At 34.6% G+C, this 14,598-nt stretch overlaps 1 protein-coding gene across 1 annotated transcript in view; it reads left to right on the top strand.

Moving 5' to 3' along the window:
- GABRG3 (gamma-aminobutyric acid type A receptor subunit gamma3) overlaps positions 1 to 14,598 on the top strand; it is an 858,838-nt gene that overhangs the window by 524,102 nt on the left and 320,138 nt on the right. The gene's annotated exons all lie outside the window — the stretch shown is intronic.

Here is a 14,598-nt window from a genome sequence, read left to right as displayed (position 1 = left end):
CTCACTATTTCATGTTAAGGCATTAAAAATCAAGTATTATTTGGGAAAGGTAGCATGTTAATACACTATTTTTTTTACCTTGAAACTTTTTTTTTAGTTTCCTTGAGGAGTCACCTAGCATGGTCCTAAGGGAAAGAGATACAGGCCTTGCAAGTTTTGGGGGGCACCCAAAAAAATTTTTAAAGCCTAGGGTATTACTAGGAAGGGTGTATATTAAGAGGTAGGACTGACTACCGTCAGGTCACCATAGTAGTAATTCACCATCATATTGGGTCTCTGAGGACTAGGCAGAGCACGGGGACACAGTTCGCACCCAGTGTGTTTACTGGGGATGAGGAGAGAAATAATAAGAGAGAAAGATTTTTAAAATGTGAAATAGCTGAGTCCCTATACTAGTTAGTAACTAATTGTAATTTCATGGGCTTCATTTCCTTCTCGAGCTCACTTTATAAATGAGGAAATTGCCAATTAAAGGATTTCCCTAGTCATAAATATACAATAACTCCACTTTGTTGGTTAGTAAACTGAGGTTGAGAGGAGGGAAGGAACTTGTCTAAATTCACGTAATTAGTAATTGTTAGAGACAGAATTTAAACACTAATCTTAACAGCTCCAGATCATTGTCATACCACACTACTTGACTTTCTATGTTAATGTTGTTTTAAAATTATATTACTTTCCATGTGGCTCTTATGAATTGCCACGCGATATATTTTTCTTAAATATAAAATCATTAGGGGCGGCCAGGTGGCTTAGCAAGTAAGAGCACTGGCCCCAGTGTCGGGATGACCTGGGGATCAAATCTGGGCTCAGATACTTAGCACCACATCCAGAAATAACTGGCCGTGTAACCTTGAGCAAGTTACTTAACCCTGATTGCTTTAATATATATATAACATCATTGAGGCTAAAGATAATTTCTCCTTCTTTGTATCTACCTCAGGACCTAATAGCACCTCAATAAACACTCACTATTGAAATATGTACAAGGTACTCTGGGAGATACAAATAAACATAAGAAGCAACTCACATCTTATTGGGATTTTTTTTTTTGGATGGGAGGAAGGCAAGGAAATTGGGGTTAATTAAGTGACTTGCCCAAGGTAACACAGCTAGTAAGTGTGTCATGTTTCTGAGGTCAGATTTGAAGCCAGGTCCTCCTGACTTCAGGGCTGGTGCTCTATTCAATGCACCACCTAGTTACCCCCAACTCTCACCTGAGTAAAGCAGTTTATCTGAGTCTTAGCAGACTTGGAAGAAGATCTAGTCTACTGCCAAATCATTTCAAAGACAAGGAAGGTCGATGAGAGTCAAAGGGGAAGAAAGACTTATTCAGTGCTTCAGAACAAGTTAAAGACAAAGTCAGAAGGTAGACATAGTCCTCCATAGACTTGACTTCCAATTCTATTTTCACAATATTAATAAAAATAATAGATTGCATTTCTACACCACCCTTTTGGGTTTGAAAACTATATTTCTTAGACAATGTTCAAAAATTCTTAATGTAGTTTCAAGCTTTAATAACCCATTAAATTATTCAATTCAGTACACCCTTTATGACTTCATATAATACTTGAAACAACCCTGTGGTACAGATAGAGATATGGCAGTCCTATCATTAGTTCCATTATAGATATGAGGAAAATGAAAACACACAATGGTTAATAAAAATAAGTCATAAGAGAAACAATAATAATAATAACTAACATTTATATAGAATTTTTAAGCCTTGCAAAGTGCTTTATATGTGTAAACTCATTGGATCCTCACAGAAACATTGTTAATTAGGTGCCATTATTTTTTCCCATTTTGCACATGGCTGAAGTTGAGACCAAGAGAGGCAAAGTGACTTTTGAGCATCACATACCTAGTAAGTGTTTGAGAAACAATTCTAACCCAGGTCTCCCTGTCTCCAAATCCTCTGTACTATTTATTGTACCGCTTACTTTAGTAAGATTCACACAGCTAGCAAGTGTCAGAAATGAGACTAAACTCAGGGATTATTGACTCCAAATCCAGTACTCCATCTATTATGTCCCATTGCCAGATTCAGTTTCACTGGATGGAAAAGATTTAAAAATATTAAATATTAAGTGTCAGTCCAGAAATTAGATGATAAAATATTCTCTTTTATTCCAGGTTCCACCATATTAGTTAAAGCCTCAATTTTTTCCCTTAGATTCTGATAATATCTCCTCATGAATCTCCCTCACTTCCAGCCTGCTTCCCAATTCTCTCCTCAAGTAATTCTTGATATAAAACTTAATTAATCTTCCAAATTTCTAGTCCTCATCATGGCATTCTGCTGTCATTCCATGAACAGTTAGTTCATGTTCCATGAACATGAATAGTTCGCAATTGCCTACAAATGATATCTAAACTTCTGAACCTGGTTTTTCAGATAAATGAGTTAAAGATCATTGGAATGCCTATGCAAGTATGGAAGTGTAAGTGAAACAGCACAAAAGAAGAAATGATAGGACTTGTAGCAAGTTGCATCCAAAGGGCCAAAGAAAGACAGTAGTTAAAGAGGATGCAATGTTCTGAGTTTGGGGATTCAAGAGGATGATGGCACCATTGAGAAAATATGAAAATTGTGAGGAGACATTAGTTTATGGAGAAAGTTAGTGAGCTAACTCTTAGACATTTTGATTTTAAGGCAATGACAAGAAATCTCTTTGGGAATGTATAACTCATAGTAACAAAATGTTGTTCAGTCTTTTTTTAGCTGTGTTCAACTCTTTGTGACCCTACTTGGGGTTTTCTTGGCAAAGATAATGGAGTCATTTGCCATTTCCTTCTTCAAGTTATTTTACAGGTGAGGACACTAAAGCAAACAGGGTTAAGTGACTTCCCCAGGGTCAAACAACTAGCAAGCCTGAGGTCCAGATTTGAACTAACCTAAGGGGAATTCCTGACTCCAGTCACAGTACTCTATCCACTGCACCACTCGGCTGCTCTTAATGAGATTTAGGTAGGGCATAAGCAGAGGCAGATTTCGGTTCAGATTTAGACTCATAATACTTGACGATGTTCAACAAATGATGAAATTTCTGATGGAGAAAACATAGAGAAAAGCAGAGCACTAAGGATTCTTGGCATAAGAAACAGTCACGTTTAGAGCACTGGTAGATGAAGAAGTGATGAAGCACAGTTAAAAGGGTAGGGAGAGAACTAAGATGGTGGGGTATCACAGAAGCAAAGGAGGGAAGAAAGTCTTATTGTTGTATTCATGAATATGTGCAATTCTTTAGCCAGTTCATTACAGTGAGACACTCAGTATCATTATAGAGCCAGAGTTCATAGGGGAAAAGAGTAGTAAACCCCTGAGAGAGGATAAAACTCTGGCCCTAGAGCTATCATTCTATGATTCTCTGGTATCCTCTCCGTTTCTCCCAACGGTCTTCATTTCTCCTGTTTGGTGGTCTTATCCTCTTGGGCTTTTAAGTTCATATGTGTTGCACTTTTCTTCCTCATTATGCCACAAAGTACATTTTTGTGAAGATGAATCTACTTTCATTAAGTATTTCTTTTATTCCCTAAACTATAAAATTCATTAGAGACATTCTTAGTAATTTGTGTACAGATTAATGCAAACACGAATCCCTCTAATTTGTTGGATTTACTCATAAAGTATCAATTGCATGACTTTCTATTTAAAAAATAATTTCTAAGGTAGTAATTATCTTTAATGTTGTTTTATCATTTAATTTCCTTAATAAATTTTATGTTTTTTTTATTTTTCTCACCTGCATTTTCCTTTTCTGTTCATCACCCAAAAAACCATCCCTTAAAATAAGGAAGAAACAGGAAGAAACACAACAGTAAAAACTGACCAGCATATGAAATGTTTGAGGCTATATTCAGTGTTTCACACCCACTGTCTTTCATTTCTTAAAAGAATTAGGTAGAGATAGTTTCTCATATCCCTTCTTCCATTATATTGTGACCTCCTTGAGAGGGATGATTTTTTTCTTCATAACTCCAGTGCTTGGAACAGTGCCTGACATGTGGTAGGTACTTAATCACTGCTTGTTGATCACCTCACTTCTTTGGTAACCTTAATGCAAGGGGTCTTCCCTTTTGCATGTATGCATGTGCATGCATATGTGTGTGGGTGTGCATCCATAATGGGTCTCTTTTTCACTCAGGTGAAATCTAGGGAACCCATCTTAGAATAATTTTTCTAAATGCATGAAACAAAAGACAGAATATTTTTAAGGAAACCAGTTATTTGAACTGCATTTATACATTAAAAATAAGCATTAGAACCAAGGTAAAATAACTCTCCTATTGGCTCAATGAGGTCCCAGAATAAAGGTATCTAACAGGAAAAAGTTAATAGTTTTATCAGTGAGAGTCAAGCGTAGTGTTATAAAAAGGGCAATAAATGTCATGTTAACACTGATCTTTCTCATGTTCCTCTATGGTAAGTCATTTAATAATAGAATTATTAAAACTAAACTTTAACAAAATAGTGATCGACCCATTAATCATAAAAATTCTATTCAGGTCTATAATAATATTTTGAACAACTATTGTTTGGAATGGGAGGCATGACCAATTCTACTACATGATATATATCCTTATGGAGCTTATGATCTAGTAAGGGAGGAAAGACATAGAGGGGGTCTTTCACTGAGCTATATGGAGTTTTATGTGTTTAATCCATTATAGTCCTTTGGTAGCTTTTGGTAGTTAACCAGAAGATTAAGTAATTTCTTCAATTCTACATCTAATCATTCTGAAAGAAAAATCAGCATTAATTACCTACTTCTCAAAGAGTATACTCTTAAAGTCCTTCAAGAACTAGAGCTGTGATTATCTCAGGTTCTTTTTTAGATGATGGTCATTGGCCCACAACATGAGTGTCAAAGAAGGCAGGTACATCCATTTTTTTTGACATATTGGACAGTTGCTATCACTAGGATATCTGCCCATTCATTGTATGTATCACTTGTCATTGGACTGATACTTTCAAGAAATTCCTCAAGTTAGTCATTTTGCTAAAGGCACTGACTTTTCATGGCTCATTGCCACCATTTTTATCTGGTTTGCTGTGTTCCAAGGTAATTCATAAGATAGTTGTAAAATATTCCATAAACAAAAATCAGTGCTGAATCCTCAGTCAACAGCACTGTAAAGGAAAGTTTTTGCCTTGGAGAATGTGATGTTTAAGAAAATTTCAAGAAACATAATTTCTAGGTAATTTTTTATCAATAACACTAGAATTTTAATAAAAGAGGTTACCCTTGAATGCCAAAGACACTTATGGTGGTGGGTTTAAGGCTTATGTGGCCTTGGAAAAGTGGGTATTCCAGAGTGTAGCAATCAATTCTGATTGGTTAATAAGTAATGAGAAGAAATGAATATTACATTCTAATGAACTTTGATTATGTCATTTACTTCTAAATTAAATTCAGCCTTGGGCAATCTAATCAAAGAATTTACTGTAACCCAAACCAGAATAGAACACAATGGGATTAAATTCCCTCTAAAATGGGTGGGGTCTGACTAACTGAAGAGAGTTAGTTCAATCTCAATCATCAGTAATACTCTCTAAGAGACTAAATTCTGAAATGAGAAAAAACAGGGGAACTCTGGATCTCTCCAAATCATTAGGTTTTAATAATCATTTCTCCCAAGAAAGAAGCAGGAAGTTTAAATTTCAATTCTGCTATTTCCTCTTCATACTACATTGGACAAATTATTTAGCTTTTCTAGGTCTCATTTTCCTCATCTATAAAATGAAGAATTGAATTGTGTCAGTGATATCAAACTCAAATAGAAAAAGGGGTCACTGAAGTATATAATAGAAATGCCTTAAGGCTGCATACTTTACTTTGCAAGCCACATATTAATATTATCTCTGTTCCATCATATTTTTAAAAATTATTTTGTTAAATATTTAGCAATTATATTTAAATCTGGATTGGACTACACTTGGGAATGTTTGAGCCTACAATGTAACTCGTGGCCCACTTGTTTGACACCTCTGGACTATATGAACTATTTATTATATGCCTTCAAACTCTGAAGGTATTTCATTTTTGTTCTCATGATTTTTTGTTAGAATTCGTTAAACTTTTTTTTCCCCAAATATTTATCCCATACCAGCTTGTTCACATGCATTCTATATCTGAAATCCAAGCTGTCCACAGCATGTGTCCACTTGTATGTCCCACCAGAACCTCAAATTCAACATAGCAAAAATTGATTGTTTTGTCTTTTATCTAAAGCTTATGAATTCACTTTGTATTTTGCTAGGACTAACACAACCCCTTTTTTCCTTTTCTTTTCTTTTTTAATTTTATGTTATCATTAATTTATGGAATAGAGCAAGCATTTTCATAATAGTCTAATAAAAAGATAATCACACATGAAACATCAAATCTATTACATATAACTTGTTATTCCTTTTAAATATAAAACAAAATTAACACATACATTTCTTCTTCTTTTTTCTTCTCTATGCCCCCCCAAGAAGACTACCATTAGAAACAAGTGTGTGTGTGTGCATGTGTTTGAGTGTGTAAAATAATTCTGTACACACTTGTATTTATCAGTTCTTTCTCTAGATGCAGATAGTGTCTTTCTTCATGTGTCTTTTGTAGTTAATTTGGGTATTTAAGATAATTAAAATAACTTATTCACTCAAAGTAATTCTTAAACAATATTCCTGTTATAATATATATTGTTCTCTTGGTTCTGTTCATTTTACTCTTCATTATTTTGTGTAACTCTTTCCATGTTTTTCTAAGATAATTGAACTTTTTCCCTTCAAAACCATCTTTTTTTTTAATTGACTACTTCCTCTTACATAAAAATCTCATCTAACTATACAATATATCTCCAGGTCGTTCTCTACCCCCATTGCTTTCCCTCTAGTATAGATCCTTTTTTCCACTTCCCCCATCTATTACAATAATCTCCTAATTTGTTTTCCCACTTCTATTCTACCACCCATCATATCTGGTAATTCTAGTACATTCTTTATGGGGATCCCTGACTAAGTTTTCTGATATTTTACTTGATTCTGTCACTCCGGCGTTCAAAAAATCTTGAATCGTTCATTATTTGTTACATAGTGAACTCTGAATTCATTTGGCTATCATTTAAATCTCTCAATAATCCTGTAACTCCATGTATTGTCATATATTGATCTCCTGAATTGATACTGTACTCATTCCTTATAATGATCCCTGAAGATAATTGCTTCTTCCCTTATCTTTTTGTTCTTTTCACTTTCTATGCCTAGGATGACCTTCCTCTTCATTTATCTTTTGAATTTCTTTTTTTTTTTTTTTGCCTTTTTTTTGGAGGGCAATTGGGGTTAAGTAACTTGCCCAAAACCATACACGGTTAGTACTTTTGTGTGGGTGTTAAGTGTCTGAGGCCGGAACCAAACTCAGGGCTTCCTGACTCTGGGGCTGGCACTTTACTCACTGCGCTACCTAGCCGCCCCTTTGAATTTCTCCCCAATTCAAATGACTTCTTCTACATGAGGCCCTTCTTGAACCCCCAACATACACACTGTTTAGAAATATAAGTTTGGACCTCGTGAAGCACTTTGTTTTACCTTATTTTAATGAATGCATGTGTTATTTTGTATTATACTGTGTTCTACCCCTTTCTTTGACCATAAGCTGTATAAAGGTTGGGACAGAGTCTTACCCCACCTTTGTAACTACCACCATGCCTAGCATACTGATGTGAAAATCTTAGTCACTTAATATATATGCTGATTTAGATGGAGACATTTTGGCCAACTAAGCACCATAGGATCTTGGGGTTATCCCACACCCTTTTAGTGACTTCTACATCTTTGATTTTTCCCCATATGTTATTGGCAAACGCCTATTTCCCATCTCATAATGTTTCTGAGGTATGCCATTCTGTGCTTTCTTTAAAATGTGTATTAGAAATAAATGTGAATTTTCAATAAAGAGACAAGGAATCAAGTCCTGTGTCTCGTCCTTGATAACTGCGTTATTGTGTCTAAGTCCCTCATCTTGCCTGACTCATCTTCCTCATCCAAAAGAGGCGGCTGGAATATTCACAGTATTTCTAGCATGTCTTCATTGTAAGTCTCCAATGAGATGAAATAAGCAAAGCACTTTGCAGACTTCAAAGTACCGAATAAATGTTTGTTATTAACATACTTTTCAAGTTCTATTTCACTTCCGCACCAAAGCACTGGAGATTACTGCAATACTGCACTGTTTTACTGTTCTTTACTGGTTGGCCCATTTTCTTTTAGACTCCCTATATCAGAGAGAAAATTTGGTCATACACACACACATACACACACACACAGAATAAGAGAAACATTTAAGTATGAAAAACAAAGGTTTGTTCCTCTTATCACTACAGCATTTGACACCTCTAGGCCATTTATTTCCATAGACTTTGAACAAAATAAAACCTTTCCTTTGCTATTTGATGGGGGGGGGTGGTATCTGCTTATTTTCACGGAGAGCAGAAAAGTCTTACTGACTTTGCTTGCCAGCAAGAATCAGGAAATGGAAGGAACCTTGGAGATTATCTAGCCCATGAGTAGGGAAACCCTTGAGACCACAACCTAACAATATCATTTTATTTGTTCTTATTTAACACTTTATTTTCCACAATTACATGGCTAAACAAATTTTTTTTCAAATTTCGAGTTCCAAATTCTCTCTATCTCTTCCCTAACACCTCCCGATTGAGAAGGCAAGCAATTTGACATAGGTTATACATGTACAATCATGCAAGAAACATTTCCATGTAAGTCATTTTGTGAAAGAAAAAAGACAAAAATACCCAAGAAAAATGAATAAAGTAAAAAGTATCTTTGATCTGCATTCAGACTCTACCAGTTCTTTTTCTGAAGATGGACAGCACCTTTCATCCTACATCATCCTACAGAAGTGTCTTGGATCAAAAAATTCCACTATAAACATGAGAAAGTTGAAGCCCAGGGAAGTAGAAATTATTTGTCTAAAGTCATACACTTTGTAAGTGACATAACCATGGTCATGTAGCTCACAGTTCAGTAATCTTTCCATTGCAATTCACTGCTTGTTGGCAAAAGTTAGTTACTGTTGAAGGAGGTGGTTCTATTCGGAGACTGGTCTACCAATGCTCACAATTATTTTATGCCCAAAATGTAGAGAGATACTGACTGATAACTGAGAAAAAATATTGAATTGAGAGTTTCCAAAATGAATGTGTTATCTGGAGAAGAGAGTTTTCCTATGACAAGTGTAACTAGCTGAAATCAACAAGAAAAGAGATTATGTGTGGTGGATATTATATTATTGTATTCATGTTGTTACAAAATTGTTAAGTATAAAACAAATTCCAAGGATCTATTTATAGAATTCTAGTAATGCAAGTTTTTTTCCCATTTGTTAAAAGTATAGTTAGACTGAATTTATTTTACTTAAAATATCTGATGTCATGACCTGGAATTGGGCTATTTCAATAAAGTCTCAAAAATGCTTAGCTCATCCAGATGTTCTATAACTAGCATGTTGTCTTAAAATAATGCCAGTCAAAATTGGCTTGTTCCTGTGCCTACTGCCAATCTGTATAATGAGCCTGGATCTCTTCCAGCAAGAACATCCCAGCAGGTGGAGACTACCTATTCTGTCATCTTTGATGGCAGAAAATGGAAGTCACTAGCCTCCTCTTTGAGTGGGGAACAAATCACCATGAAAGACCTTTCAATCTTTTGGAGGAGATAATTTCTGAACAACAGATGCTGTATAGAAACTAGTAGTGGTTTTGTGAATGCTAAAGGAAGTGGCTCAGGTGCAAGATGTTTATAAGCAAATCCCATCTCCCAAGTTAGTATCATTTCACTGGAACATTGTTCCTCAAGACAATCTGTATCAAACAATAAAGGAAAGGTTTTATTTTGTTCAAAGTCTGTGGAGCTAAATGGCCTAGAGGTATCAAATGCTGTAGCATAAGAGGAACAAATCTTTGTTGACATTCTGTGTTTTAGGAATCATTTCTCTCTCTCTCTCTCTGTCTCTCTGTCTCTCTCTGTCTGTCTGTCTGTCTCTGTCTGTCTGTCTGTCTGTCTGTCTCTCTCTTTCACACACACACACACACACATAGAATAAGGGAAACATTTAAGAATAAAAAACAAATGGGTCTATGACAGACAGACAGACAGAGAGAGACAGAGAGAGAGACAGAGAGACAGAGAGAGAGACAGAGAGAGAGTGTGTCAGAGACACAGTGGTTTTTTATTCTTAAATGTTTCCCTTATTCTATGTGTGTGTGTGTGTGTGTGAAAGAGAGAGACAGACAGACAGACAGACAGACAGAGACAGACAGACAGACAGAGAGAGACAGAGAGACAGAGAGAGAGAGAGAGAGAGAGAGAGATCTTTTTTTTTTTTTCAGGGAGAGCAAAAAACATCTTACTGACTGCTTGCCAGAAAGAATAAGGAAAATACTGCCCTTTGGCAAAAGACTGCTATCAGATGTGCAGTCAGCACCATGGCCAGAGGTAATGACAAGCTAGAATTGCCCATTAGTTCAGCGCTGGATGATTTGGTATATATTTGAATCTCTTTTATTGTACTGTTACTGAACTATGAGGGGAGTCATATTTAAGAAGCATCAAGATTACTATTTTTGTTGTTTTTTTTTATCAATGCCAGTACCCTTAGTATGGCTTATTAGCTTCAATATTTTAAGAGGTTTGTATTGTTCACTGAGTTATATATTACCCAGATGAGATTTGGAACAAGGAAAAACTGATGACATATTGTCTAGTTTTTTCACTGAGAAATTTCACATACAGAGATACACACAGAAGTAGATACCTGTGGGAGAGTATATATCTTGTGTATTCCACCCATAGGTGACCAGTTGGCAGAGCTTGATATAGGTTCATGTTTTCTGATATGGGCTTTGTGGTCAACAACAACTAGTGTTTTAAGGTTTACTAAGCACTTTGCCAATCCCATCTCATTTTATTCTCACAATAAACCTAGGAGGTGGATGCTATTATTATCCTCCTTTTACAGATGAAGAAACAGAGGCAGGCAGAGATTAAGTCAAATGACCAGAGTCACACAGTTGAGGCCCAAGGATGAATTTGAACTGGTGTTTTCCTGACTCCTGGTTCATTATTTTAGTCACTACACCCCATACCCATCTCATTTATGATGAAATGACCTTTCAGAAAAAGTTCTCACTGTCATTTTCATATACTTTGTCTGATATTACACTTCATCAGGTTAAAAACATGTTTGAAGGTTTGAAGAAATGACAGATCCGAGTTTAGGGGAAGTGGTTAAAAGTTGGTTGTATATGTGTGTTTGTCTTTGTGTGTGTATGTTTGTATGTGTGCATGTACATGCTTTTCTTCATTGATTTGTCATCCAGTAAGCCTCTCATATTGCCCAGGTTCCTTTCCTTTCTGATGACTACAACACAGATTTAGCACATTGCTCTTATACTTTCCCAAATAGATAATTATTTTATTGCTCCTCACATCCAGTTAAGGCCAAATTCTTAATGCTTTTCAAGGTTAACTAATCATATACATATCCATAATGATTAAATTCAAATATCACTGGATTTAAAGGTATAAGACCCATGTTCAAGACCTGGTCTTTCAATTTATTGAATGTACCATGTGACCTTGGAAAAGGTAAGTCACTTATATTCAAAATTTCAAAGGACCTTGTGACTTTGAAAATCAATTCTTGTTCTAAATCAATGACACGCTTAATTCAATCAAGCAAATATTTATTAACCCTCTACTTTGACAAAGTACTTAAACTAGGTGATTGGAATAACAAAATTAAATAAGATGTTTTTCCTTCCCTTGAAAAGCTTATAATCCTGTGATTAGAGAAGAGGCAAAAACATAATGAAAATCATAATACCGTCAGTGTGTGTATATACACAGAAACATATATATGTATATGCTATGTGTTTATGTTTGTATGTATATGCATATGTGTATGTTATATATATTTGCATATATACATATATTGTATATACATACACACATGAGAGGTACAAATTTCCACGAAGACTGGCATGAAATATTAAAGAATTAAGTTATCACTTAGAGCCTAGGAACTATGGAAGACTTCATAGCAGAAGTGGCACCTCATCTGACCCTTAAATGAAAGAAAGAGTTTTTCAAAGTTATAGATATGTCTTACAGTTCTCTAATGTATTCACAATATGATATGGTGCATTATGGTTATTTGTCTATATCTTATCCTCTCTGCTAAATGGAAAGCTCTATGAGAACACACTCTGAATTTTAGGTAAATTTTGTAATTATCGCCAAACTCTATCACACTCCCTGGATAGAGTAGGGATGTAAATAAATTTGAATGAATGGCTAATATGGTAATATAATTGTATTTGGTCATCATTCTTTTTATTATTCAACATTTTTATTTCAAATTTTGAGTTCCAAATTCACTCCCTCTCTTCCTCCCCCACCCTCCTTGAGACAGTAAGCGAACAAATATTGATAATACATGTGCAATTATCTAAAACATTTCCATATTAGTTATTTTGTACAAGAAGACTCAAATAAAAGAAAAAAAATGAAAAAGTAAAATAAAAGTATATTTCAGTCTATATTCAATCAATGTCAGTTCTTAATATAGAAGTGGATAGTACGCATCATCATTAGTTCTTTGGGATTGTCTTTTGGATGGGATCATTATATTGTTGAGAATAGCTAAATCATTCTCAGTTCTTGAGCAAAAATTATTGCTGTTACTTCTTACAATGTTCTCCAGGTTCTATTCGCTCCACTGTGCATCAGTTTGTGTAGGTCTTTCCAGATTTTTCTGAAATCACCCTGCTTGTCATTTCTTACAGCACAATAATACTTCATTAAAATCATATGCCACAGATTTTTAGCCATTCCTCAATTGATGGGAATCTCTTTGATTTCCAAATTTTTAGCCACCACAAAAAAGAACTGCCATGAATAATTTTGGATAAATAGGTCCTTTTCCATTTTGGGGAAAGTATTTGGGATATAGGCCTAACAGTCGTATTACTGGATCAAAGGGTATGCACAGTTTTCTAGCCCTTTCAGCATAGTTCTAGATTGCCCTCCAGAATGTTTGGATCAGTTCACAATTCCACCAGTAGTGCATTAGTATCCCAGTTTTCCCACATCACTTCCAACAGACAACATTTTCCTTTTTTGTCTCATTAGCCATTCTGATAGGTGTGAGGTGGTACTTCAGAGATGTTTGATTTTGCATTTCTTTGATCAGTAGTGATTTAGAACATTTTTTCATATGATTATAGATAACTTTGGTTACTATGTCTGAAAGCTGCCTTTGGTCATTTATCAGTAGGGAAATAATTTGTATGTTTTATTTATTTGAGAAATGAAGCCTTTAACAGAGGTACTTCTTACTAAATTTTCCCCAGTTTTCTGTTTTCCTTATAATTTTGATTGTATTGGTTTTGTTCAGGAAAAAAGTATGTTAATTTCAACATAATCAAGATTATATATCTTGAATTTTGTAATGCTTTTCTATATCTTCTTTGGTGTTAAATTCTTCCCTTATCCATAAATCTGACAAATAAACTCTTCCATATTCTCTTAACTTTCTTATAGTATCACCCTTTATATGTAAATGATGTTCCAATTTCGACCTTATTCTAGTATACAGTGTAAGATGTTGGTCTATACCTAATTTCTAGCACACTATTTTCCAGTTTCCCCAACAGTTTTTGTCAATGAGTTTTTGTTCCATATGCTTGGATTTTGGGGTTTATTATATATTACATTACTATGATTATTTATTAAAACAGAATTTGTGCCTAATCTGTTCCACTGATTCACCACTCTATTTCTTATCCAGTACCAGATTGTTTTGATAATTAACACCTTACAATATAGTTTTAGATCTGGTGGTATGTCACCTTCTTTTGCATTTTTTTTCATGGATTTCCTTGATATCCTTGCACTTTTGCCCTTCCAGATGAATTTTGTTCTCATTTATTCTAGTTCTTTAAGCAACATCTTAGTTTGATTGGTATGGAAATGAATAGATAAATTAAATAGGATTGTCATTTTTATTATATTGACTCTATGTTCCTATGAACAATTAATATTTCCCAATTGTTTAGATGTAAATTTATGTGTATGAAAAAATGCTTTATATTTGTGTTCATATAATTCCTGGGTTTGCAGGTAGACTCCCAAGTATTTTATATTGTCTATAGTCACTTTAAATGGAATTTCCCTTGCTATCTCTTGCTGTTGTACTTTGTAATGTATAGAAATGTTTATGATTTCTGTGGGTTTATTTTGTATCCTGCAACTTTGTTAAAGTTGTTGATAATTTCAAGTAATATTTTAATTGAGTCTCTATTTCCATTGTCCATTATTGAATGTAATTGTTATTGCATTATTATCTTAAAAGGATGCATTTACTATGTCTGCTTTTGGCATTTGGTTGTGAGGTCATGGTCAATTTTTTTTTGTATAGGTACCATATACTGCTGAGAAAATATATATTCCTTTCTATTCCCATTAAATTTCTCCAGAGATCTATCATATTTAATGTTTCCAGATTTTTGTTCACTTCTATAAGTTCT

Source organism: Petaurus breviceps, unplaced genomic scaffold (assembly GCF_028583685.1).
Source record: "Petaurus breviceps papuanus isolate PSGF00001 unplaced genomic scaffold, PetGlider_PUasm1.0 90849, whole genome shotgun sequence".
NCBI lineage: Eukaryota > Metazoa > Chordata > Mammalia > Diprotodontia > Petauridae > Petaurus > Petaurus breviceps.
This window is presented reverse-complemented; position numbering and strand designations above follow the sequence as displayed.